Source organism: Equus caballus, chromosome 18 (genome assembly GCF_041296265.1).
Source record: "Equus caballus isolate H_3958 breed thoroughbred chromosome 18, TB-T2T, whole genome shotgun sequence".
In the NCBI taxonomy this organism is placed as follows: Eukaryota; Metazoa; Chordata; class Mammalia; order Perissodactyla; family Equidae; genus Equus; species Equus caballus.
This window is the reverse complement of record NC_091701.1, coordinates 82,536,548-82,547,515: the sequence shown is the minus strand read 5'-3', so window position 1 is coordinate 82,547,515 and position 10,968 is coordinate 82,536,548. Positions and strand designations below refer to the sequence as shown.

The window sequence follows — 10,968 nt, the reverse complement described above, 5'->3', positions numbered from 1 at the left end:
TTTTTAATCTTTAATTATGCTTACGAAATATTCTTCCTTCCTCTCTCATCACTGAACTTCTCCAGTGTGCCTTTACTATTAAAACTGCAGAAGAAAACAGAAAGAACCACCAGGCAGATGAAGAAGGAAGCCTAAGACAAATCATCACGTGGAAAAGGTTGACTGCAGGATTGATACATACAGCATTTTCCCATTCATGTTAAGGAAAAGAAACACATTGTGCGTAAAACAACACAGAAACGTCTCAACAGAAAGCCCCAAACTGGTCACAGACTTCTGATTTATCTTTAGTGTTGAATAATTTTAAAAAAGATCCCGAATCCCCAAACCAGCGGAGAAAGGCTGGGGTCTCCCGCCCAGTGGGTTTGGCACACCAGGCCAAGGGCTGCCGTCTGACCTGACGCCCTCAGGGGTGAAACACAGGCCGACACAGCCCAGGGCGAAGGAGACCACACAGACTGTACTGTCTGTGAAGTCGGAGGTTTGTTTCCGGTGTGGGAAGCACTCCCCACACGGTTCTTTCTGGGAGGCCACGGGTCAGCTCAGCCTTCAGTAGAAAGGCAGGGGTCTAGATGAATCGCCTTTCACAGGTGTGATGCGGGAGCCCACGGAGCCTCCCGAGGTCAGTTTCCTCATCTGTGAAATGGGCGTAACAGGAATGCAGATTCGGGCCTGGGGAGAGTGAAGCGTCTGGCACACATTGAACCCCCAGCAAATACGACTCGTGTAAAGCAGTGGAGGCTCAGGTCTTTAACAGGCTCGATCTCCCCTCGCTCGGCCACTGGCACTTAACAGGATGTCAGGAAATAGGACCCTGGGCCTTTCCACCTGGACACACGGTTCTCAGCCCTTAGTGGGCATCCAGGGCATACGAGAAGCTTGTTAAAAATACAGACCCCCAGAGTCCATCCCAGACGCTGTGACTCAGCTGTGTTGGAGCGTGGCCCTGGGGCCTGTGTTTCACCTTCAGGGCCATCTAGAGCCACTCAGGAAATCCTCTTCTAGGGGCAACATCTGAAAACATGAGACAGAGTTCAAGTGCCATGCCCCCTCCCCAAACGTTCTTCTCTCCACTCTGTCCTTCCTTCTGTCTCTACAAGATGACCACTCCTTTCCTTCTCCCGTTCCCCAGAGTTCTGGGAAGTGCAGTTTCTAGAAAAGGATGCCCTTGCTGTGTCTTGCCAAATTCTCAATAGGACTGTTGTGGTTCTTTTTGGTGAGGGAGATAAGCCCCAAGCTGACATCTGCTGCCAATCCTCCTCTTTTTGCTGAGGAAGACTGGCCCTGAGCCAACATCTGTGCCCATTTTCCTCTATTATGTAGGTGGGTCACCGCCACAGCATGGCTTGATGAGCGGTGTGTAGGTCCACGCCTGGGATCCAAACCTGCAAACCCTGGGCCGCTGAGGCTGAAACTTAACCCCTCAATAAGACTGTTTTTAAAAAAGAAGGGAGGGATGGAGAGAGGGAAGTGGGGAAGGCCAGACAGAAGGCTGGCCGGCTGCCTGGAGGCAACAGGAGGACGCAGGAAGCATTTGGCATTTAAACCAAAAAGACTGAAAATCCTTAAATATCCCATGTGATGGGCAGACAGACCTTTCCATCCACTGGGACAAGGTCCAAAGTTTTCCAGTTGGGAGAAATAGCAGAAATGAGAGAGAGAAGCGCTGGAGGGGGCGTCTGGAGACAGCAGCACAATCGGACGCGTGCTCAGCCCACAGCAAAGGGTCCCTTTTAAACAAAAAGTCAATAAATAAATAAAAATAAAAACTCACCTAATGCTTTTTTAGGTTTCCTGCCGCTCTGCAAACACCAACGAATGAATTCATCTGCCTGGACGGCCCCTCCAGAGGGAGGTAACAGTCTGGGCCGCATCTGCTAAGTAAACCAGAACTGCAATGGGTTGAAGTTAAGCAGCTTGTGCGCAGAGGCTGCATCGAGTTAATTAATCGCACCACATCTGCAGTTGATAAAGCGGGTCTAGCGGGTGGCTATTTACAGTCACACGGCCGTAGGTGGAAGGTGAAAATTAAAATAGTTGTTTCTCCAAGAGATTTGAGGTTTCAAGAACAAACCTCATTAAAACTAGGGCCTCAGATGAAGGGGGTGGAGTGGATCAGAGACACCTGAGGAGTGGGCATTGGCCAGGCCGGGAAGAGCTTGCCTGTTAAAGTCTGTTGCTAATGCAGCCGTTAACCTGGAGGGTTTTTGTTTTGTTTTGTTTTGTTTCATGAGGAAGATTGTCCCTAAGCTAACACCTGTTGCCAATATTCCTCTATTTTCTATGTGGGATGCTGCCAGAGCATGGTTTGATGAGCAGTGTGTAGATCCACACCCGGGATCTGACCCACTGAACCCCGGGCCACCAAAGCGGAGCACATGAACTTAACCGCTCGTCCATGGGGATGGCCCCTTTTTATTTTATTTTAACCAGAACCCAAATAAGGTGTACGTACTGTGATTGCGTGATGTGTCTTTAAGTCTCTTCTAATCCTTAATCATTAACCCTCCTTCAGCTCTTTATTTCCTGGCAGTTAACCTGTTGGCCCCTTTATTATTTTTAGGAGGCAGAGGAGTGTGGTGAGCTCTCTGGAGTCGCACTCCGTGCTCAGCTCCACCACGAGCCTGTGACCTTGTCGAGTGAGTGACCTCTCCCAGCACAGCGGTACGGGCAAATGTCTAACAACCGGCTCTTGGGGGAAAAACACAAGCCCTGATCTGTACTTTGGCCCATTTCTGCGGTGTAAATATCCCACCACAGTGGATTTCAAGCTGCAACATGGTGATACAAAATGGAGTGCAGTGGACACTGTGACACAGCAGATGCAATGCTGTGGACGCAACCTCCAAGGCACGGGTACTAGTGGAATGTAAAAGATGATTGGTGAATTTTGAGTATTGATTATTTATTGTTTTTAATATAATTTACTTAATTATAAGTTTATTTAATTTTTAATAATGGCCGAATTTAACCACTGGCTTGCCAGATTCCTAAAAGTTGGACATCAGCGCGGGCTCCTACGCAGCTGTCTCCACATCTGTCTCTCTCGCCTGTGAAGTGGGAGTTACTCTAGCAACAGTGCTTAGTGGTGCAGATGAAAGAAGACGGTGCATCGAGCACACGGTGAAGATCCGGGACAACCTTGGTCAAGTGGATGCCGGATAGACAGTTACTGGCTCTCCCCTGGCGGGCCGGGGAAAGCAGCTGTGTGGGGGCTGGTAGGGAAAGAAGCAGCCGGACAAGTGTGAGCCTGGCCACCTGGGCTCGGGAGTCTGCCCTTGGGCCTGGCTTGACCACCGCACAATTCCCATTGCCGCTGAGAAGTGCAGTTTAGGCAAACCTGCTCCTCCCCTCCACTTTACACCAGGCCACTTAGAGTGTTTGCTAAAATCCAGACCTCCTCTCGAGGTGGATCAGGTTACCGAGCAAGGTGATTATTGTTCTAATGATCTGCAAACAGGTCCTCAACTGTTAACCCCTTGGCCTCTGGGGCCACTGGGACCAGCCAGACCGGCAGAGGCGAACTCAAGCACTGGGAGCCCAGGGGCTGAGATATGAAAAGCAGGAGGCTGGATTTAGGAGGATCCTGTGCTGGTGAACTCCAAGCCGAGCGCTCAGCCCCCAGGTGAGTGACTCCCTCCGGGTGGCCTCAGATTCCCATGAGGCCGAGTTAAGTCGGGGCTGGAGGCTTCACAGGCTCCCAAACGTCCACAGAGTAAGTAAAGAAAGGAGGCAAGATGGACGGAGTGGCACTAAACCCTTCATGCCCGTCAGACTGAGTGCTCAGGCCACCGCCTCCCCTCAGCATGAGCTTGGGCAGGTTGGTGAACTTCTCTGCGCCTCAGTTTACTCCTCTATACAAGGAGAATGACAATGGTTTCCACTCTGTGGGGCTGTGGGATGGATTACAGATAATGCATGTGGACACTTAGCAAAACAGCTGGCTCATGACAAGTACACAATTAATAGCGGCTGCTGTTACTATTTTAATGCATGTAGATACTGTCATAGCTAATAAAATGCAAATCCATTTAAAGACATTACATTTAATTAATAGGAGCTTTCCCTTCCATGTATTTTCTTGTTCGATAGACATTAAAAGTGGCATGGGGAATGTCTTTGGGGCGTTGAGACTTTAAGAGGGGACCTCACTCCTGAGGAACCACTGATCTAGCCTGCGAGAGGTCAACACTCTCCACACACCTCAGGAGGGCTCAAGCCTATGAGGATGAAGCGTTGTGCACAGTTGAGATGGAAAAAAGGCAATGGGGATTAAGCAGCATCACCTTAGACGTCAAGAAGAGAGGGGCAAGGATGAGGAGACAGGCCCCGCGAGGAGGAGGGTGAGGGGATGCGGCTTCCTTAAGAGAAAACCATTCAGAAAAATATGGCGTCACCCGAGTATTCTGTTACCCCTTAGTGGTACCCACAGAATCTTCCCAAGCAGTTGAACATGGAAAAACAGTCAATATTTGACATGAAAACAGGGACTGGTTGACGCTCAGCAGTGGCCACTTCACTGTTGTTGCCAGGCGCGAAAGCCTTCCGTTAGCTCTCCAAGTGGTCCCGAGCAGGTGACAGCCAGTGGACGAGGAGCCAATTATGAGGAAGTCCGCAGCTAGGAAGACTGTCTGGAAGGTTACTGCATGAAATAACGCACACATAACAGTCAGCTCAGAGGTATGACATTAGGATATAGGAAAATAATAATTTTGCTAACTTCATTACTTCTTTATAAAGTTTTGCAACAGTCATGCACTACCGTTTTTTTCTATTTTTAAAACTTGGATACAACTTACATTATTGGGGTGCACAGCTCCTAAGTATACAGATTGATCGGTCATAGCAAATGCACACCTGCCTGTAATCCGCAACCCCATCAAGACACAGGACACTCTCATCCCCCGGAATGGCCTCTCCTGCCCCTTGCCAGTTACTCCCCTCCCCCATACTCCTCCCAGCCCCGTCTGCCAGTCCCTGCAGCAAACGCTGATCGGATTTCTCATTTTGCCTGCTCAAGAACTTCATAAAAGCAGACTCATACAGTAGGTATTCCTATCTGGCTTCTTGCGCTCAGAACAATGTCTGTGAGACTCATCCATGTTGTTACATTTATCAGTAGCTTGTCCCTTCTTATTAACGAGTAATATTCCTTGCAGGGACCTTCCGCACTTTATGTAGTCATCTGCCCATGGACACCTGGGCTGTTTTCAGTTTTTGATTATTATGAATAAAGATGCAAAAAACAATCACGTCCACGTCTTGAGGGCATATGGTCTCTCTCTCTTGGGCAAATATCTAGGAGTGGAATTGCTGGATTAAAGTTGATGGTTTTCTGCGTTCTTACTCAGGGCCTCCTGACCCACTGCCAGGACGAAACGGAGCTGGGCCAACGAGTCCAGCTGGAAGGAGGAGATGCCACATTTGAGAGCAGAAGACGCCAGGGACTGCAGCTTGCAAGATCTCAGCCTCAAACCAGCTCTTTGTCTCTGGGCGATTCACTCGGGGTCCCAGTTTCCTCATCTGAAGAAGAGGAACAGCAACGCTAAGGAGATGGAGCAGGAGCCGAGTTTCCAGGTAGACACACCTCGAATGTGGGTGGGTCATTATCGGACCTCCCCGACTGTGAGGTGGGACCATGTGGCCAGCATCCCCATCACTGACCGTGAGAAGAAGAGATGGCGCTGTTGTGCGCTCTGGACGTGGCTGGGGGCAGGGGAGAGAGTGACCGGTCTGGATCCGGCAGGTCAGCTCTGTGTAGGCACAGCTCAGTGTCAACCAGGGCCAGCCTCCTGTCCTCTGCACTGGTCCTGCTTCCTCCACATCCAGCAGGGCGGGGGTCCAGGCCCAGACTTCTCCGGAGGGTGAAGCGGGTGCCATGTGAAGGATGGGGAGGGGACAGAGATGCACTTAAGTGGGGTTTTGCTGGAGACTTCAGCCTGGATGCCAGGCGGAGAGCAGCAGAACCGAGGCTGAGAGGTCCCCTGGGGTTGCGTTCACCATCCACGTGGCCCCACAGTCACTCCTGCGCAGGTTTGTCTTCCCTGCTGCCTGGAGGTCATTGGGATCTCTTCAAGTCCCCTGTAAATAGTGAGGGTCCACTGACTACTGAGTAAATGAATGAACTGTCCTTCCTGTGGCTTCAAGCTGGGAGAAAAGAGGCTGAGGCAACACTCAGGCCGAGCAAGAGGTGCGTCTCCCGAGGGACCTAACGCTGGGGTTGTCGTTTCCAGAGCGCTGGATTTTCCTGCTGCCAATCCCAATATGTCTCAGAATCCCGTCTCTTCCATGAAGCTTTTCCCTGTGTTTATAGGCAGGAATGTTTTCCCTCTGTGTCCCTGCCTCTGGCAAGATTTTAAACATGGTCAGGGCAGAGAAGTACATGCTAAAAGCAGAACTGGGGAGAAAAAGAAGAATGTGAGCGTTGTTATTTGCCAGAACTTCCCCTCCTGGCCAGAGGACCATCTGTGGTTCTGATTACAATAATTTTGCCTGGATCTATGAGCTCTTATTTTGTCCAAACGACTTCCTCTTGTTTTTCTTTCCTTGCTCCGCAGGCATGGCCTTGGGAGGGAGAGAGTTGGCAGCTGTGAGAGGCTCAGGAGCAGGAGGGAGGTGGAGACGCAGGGCTTGAAAATGAGGCGAGGCCGATGGCGGGGCCGCAGCCGCCTCTGTACACATGCTGTGGAGTCCGTCTGTAGACAGGCTGCATCCTCTGATGCAGCACCGAGGAGCTGTAACACCACCGACCTTTGCTCTGTTTCAAAAACTAAAACTCACTGTACCCTGGAAACTAAGCTTAGGTCCTCTAGATTCGAGTCTCAGCCCAGCGCTAGCCATGGCAGCTGGGACAAGCTTCTCACCCGGGCCCTTCAGGAGCACGTGCAAACCAGCCAGGTAATGCAGACAGAGAAGTCTGTCATGGCAAGTCACAGTGATTGTGTGAGGAACAGATCAGGGACCCAGAGGAAAGCAGTTCAAGGGACTCGGCGGTCAGCTCCCTCCAGGCTCATCTCTCACTATCCTTCTTCTTAGTTCCCCAGCCAAATGGGACAGCCCTGCAGCCACACGCAGAGATTTCCCGCTGGGCTCCTGGGGTTGCCTGATCTGGGAGGCTCTGCCCTTGTCCCTGAAGAGTCACCTGCTTCCTTGCCTGGCCACTGAGCTCCAGGATGAACAGGGTGTGGGCATGAGCAAAGCAGGCCTGGGGTGGGACACTGGCCCCGCTCACTAATGGGCAGGCATAGATTTGGGCCAGTCACCTAATCTTACATTCCCCATGTGTAATGGAGGGCCGGTATTACCTTCCTTGGAAGGTTCTTGTGAGGACTAAATTAGACAGCCATATTTAGCATGATGCTAGCACATAGTAGGTGCTCAAATAAGTATTTGAGTGAAAAACAGCACAGAATGATCCAGGGGTGTTGGGGAGCTGTGAAGTGTGAGATATGATCAGAAAAGGACCTGAGATCACCATCCGTGAACTTAGACGCCCTGTCTCTCTCCTTCACCTGACAGGGCACCTGGCACATGGCTGGCCCTTGATCCATGCTTGTCCACTGAGTTAGTCCCTGTGGGCAGCCAGCGATGGCAAGCTGGAAAGTCTGGTGATTGTTTTGTCCTCTCACTCAGCTGACACCCGTTAAGTGCCGACTGTGTCCCAGGAGAGGCAGCCAGGCCCTGCCTTCCAGAGGGCTATGGGAAAGCCAGGTTTCAGGACAGAGCTGGTGAGGAGGGTGGGTGGACTAGAGAAGAGGGGGGATGTGGGGTGGGAGGCCGGCCAGAGCAGAGCAGGCAGGTGAGAGCGTGACCAGAGGTGCTGGGCTGAAGGACAGGCGGTGGAGCGACAGGAAAGATCTCAAGATCAATTCAGATTTTCACAGTCGGATTTCCATTCCTGGACTTGCCCTTCAGAGAGTGGAAGCTTGTTTGCCACGGTGGGGATGGGGGAGAAAGAAGAGCAGCGGGTTTGGTGTCAGAGACCTCCACGGATGGGGCTCCAGAACCCCGGGAGCTGTCTGATGCCCAAAGAGCGGGGGTCTTCCCAGCGCCCCTGGGGGAGGCAACACCTCTCATTACGCCCCACCTGCAACCAGAAACTGCCCACACCAGGGGAGACTGTGCCTCACCTGGGCCTTCGAATGTGGAGAACAACTTCTCCAGGTAACACAGACGTCCCAGCCCGAGACCCGGGACACGGGGACACGGAGAGCATCGGAACCTGCCTCAGCCTGGAGGAGTTTAACTGAACACTGAAAAAAATACCTTCCACTACCGACGCAGGTGTTTCAACATGTGTCTCCTTCACGTGCAGTCAACTGTTCCTGCTTTAATCTGCATTATTTCTCTCTCTCTCTTTCACAGTGTCAGACTTTTATTTATCCATTCATTTAACAATTATCCGTTGAGAGCCAGCATGCTGGAATACCAAGAAAAACTTACTATTTACAGTCATCACAGCTTTTGACTCAGCAATTCCACTCCCAAGAATCTATTCTGGAAATATTCACCCATAGGTGCCAACACTTATATGTAAAAGGACAATCCCTGAACTGCTTTAAATAATTTAAAATATTTAAAATTAGGAAAAATACAAATGTCCACCAATAGGGGACTGATAACGTAGACTATGATAAATCGAAACAGTGGAATACTGTAATTGTCCAAAAAAAGGGCTGATCTTGATGGAATGATAAGGAAAGATGGCCAAGAAAGATTATTCAGTGAAAAAGCACATATATTATACTACTTTTGTTTTTTAAATTTATGTAATTATATGGCTACAAAGTCTATCCAGATTTGACAGCTGAGCTGTTCAGCATGCGCCCCTGTGTCCAGCACGGGTCTACTAGCCACACGTGGCTCCTGAACAGCTGAACTGCGGCTGCTCCAAACCGAGAAGTCTGTAAGTACAGAAGTCACAGCGAATTTCGAAGACAGTGTGAAAACAAGAATGTAAAATATTTCAAAAACTTTATTTTGATTGTGTGTTGAAATGATAACATTTCAGATTTATTGGATTAAATAAAACATCATTGAAATTGATTTTACTTTTTTAAGAAACTGTTGTTTTTAGTATAAGAAAACATAAAATCACATATGTGGTTCACATTATACTTCAACTAAACAGCAAGCACTCTTCTACATCAGGAGCGGCACAGGTCGGTCCCAGGGCCGAGTCCGGCTGCAACCTGTTTTGGTGAACAAAGTGTTACTGGAACACTGCCACCCGCGTCCGTGTGGGCGTCCTCCAGGGCTGCTTCCCTGCCCTAAGGACAAAGTTGAGTAGTTGTGACAGAGACCCCATGGCCACAAAGCCCACAATATTTACTATTGGCCCCTTACAGACAGGGGCCTCAGAGTGGGCCCAACCCCTGTTCCAGAGGAGTCGGCAGAAACCACGATCCACAATGATTATCTTTAGGGATTGAGATAAAGACAGAGTTTTAGTCCCCCCCACCCCGCAAGAATGTACTATTTTTGTCAGCAGGGGAGAAAAATAATTAAAAGCACTTTAAAAACCTGCCTTCAAGGGGTGCACACTCTAGGAGAGGTCAAGTAGGTGAGCGACTGGAGCCGGGGAGAAGCACGAGGTAGAGTCAGGAGGTAATGACAACAGCAGCCGGGATCCGGAGGCCCACAGCTGCCACGCCATGGGCAAAGGGGCGCTTTCCGCATCTCACTTCACGTTATCACAGCATCCTGCTTTACAGGCGAGAAAGGTGAAGCCTCAGACAGAAGCAACTTGCTCCAGAATAAGCCCCAGCTCTTCGGCGCACCAGACTGCTGCGGAGTCAGCGTCGGGGAGCGGCCTGCGGATCCGGGAAGGCACTGAGCTCCACTCTCCCTGCCTCCACTTCCCTAACCAGCACTTGCGTCTGTTTTCTACGCAGGCTTGGCCTGAGGAAGGCCGTGTGGGCCTCCTTCTCTGGGATGTACCGAATGCCTTGAAGAATCTTTTCATCATAAGCACTAACCTGCTTGTAAACCCACAACTATTCAGAAGGGAAGTAGTGACTTCCCCATCCTGCACCCTCCGTCCCAGTGTCTCCTGCGCCGGGCTGGAGGGAGGCGTCCCAGGATTCAGTCTGAAGCGGGCAGATGCTCAGGGGGCCGTGCATGATGGTCCTGTCATGAGACCGCCGTGCTGTCACAACAGAGCAGGGACTCTTCACACGCGCACACGCACTGGCTGCTTGATTCTAAACAGTTGTATGCTATTTCAGTACGCCCCCCTTTTTTTGGTTTTATATCCTTATTTATTACTGATCTCAAGTTCTTATAAATTTAATGTTGAATATGTTTTCAAGCATTTTGACTAGTAGGTAATTTTGGATAGAGACTGATTTGCTGGTTTACTGTAGCCATTTATTTAATTAAAAAACTTTTTTTCTTTTGGTGAGGAAGATTGGCCCTGATCTGTTGCCAATCTTCCTCTTTTTGCTTGAGGAAGACTGTCGTTGAGCTAACATCTGTGCCAATCTTCCTCTATTTTGCATGTGGGATGCTGTCTCAGCATGGCTTGATGAGTAGGTCATGCTCAGGATCCGAACCTGCTAACCCTAGGCCACTGAGGCGGAGTGCACGAACTTAACCATTACGCCACTGGACCGGCCTCTAAAATTTTAATTAATTAACTGTTTTTGAAAAGAGTAACATATTTACATTGCTTAAAATCCAAGATATACCAAAGGGTTTATGCAGAAAAGTCTCTGTCCCACTGCTCTTTTCTCCTTCTCGGAGAAAACCAAGGTCACCATTTCTTGGGTGGGTTTTCAGAGATGTGCTACACAGCTGTAAGCACAAGTTACAAGTTATACACACACACATGCCCCTGTTTTCACACAAATAGTTGCTTACTTTAGCCACTGTTGTACAACATGTTTCATTTACTCCACAATAGCTCTTAAAATTATTCTGTATCAGTTAACTCACAAAAACCTTTATTCTTTTTATGGGGTGAGATGG

General features: G+C 49.7%; 1 long non-coding RNA gene across 1 annotated transcript; it reads left to right on the top strand.

The window, feature by feature from the left end:
* The first annotated feature begins 2,549 nt into the window (after positions 1–2,549).
* Positions 2,550–9,046, top strand: LOC138918827 (uncharacterized). The gene is made up of 3 exons (XR_011428635.1): positions 2,550–3,625; positions 5,352–5,577; positions 8,365–9,046. It is a non-coding gene; the product is annotated as an uncharacterized lncRNA (long non-coding RNA).
* Positions 9,047–10,968: the final 1,922 nt, after the last annotated feature.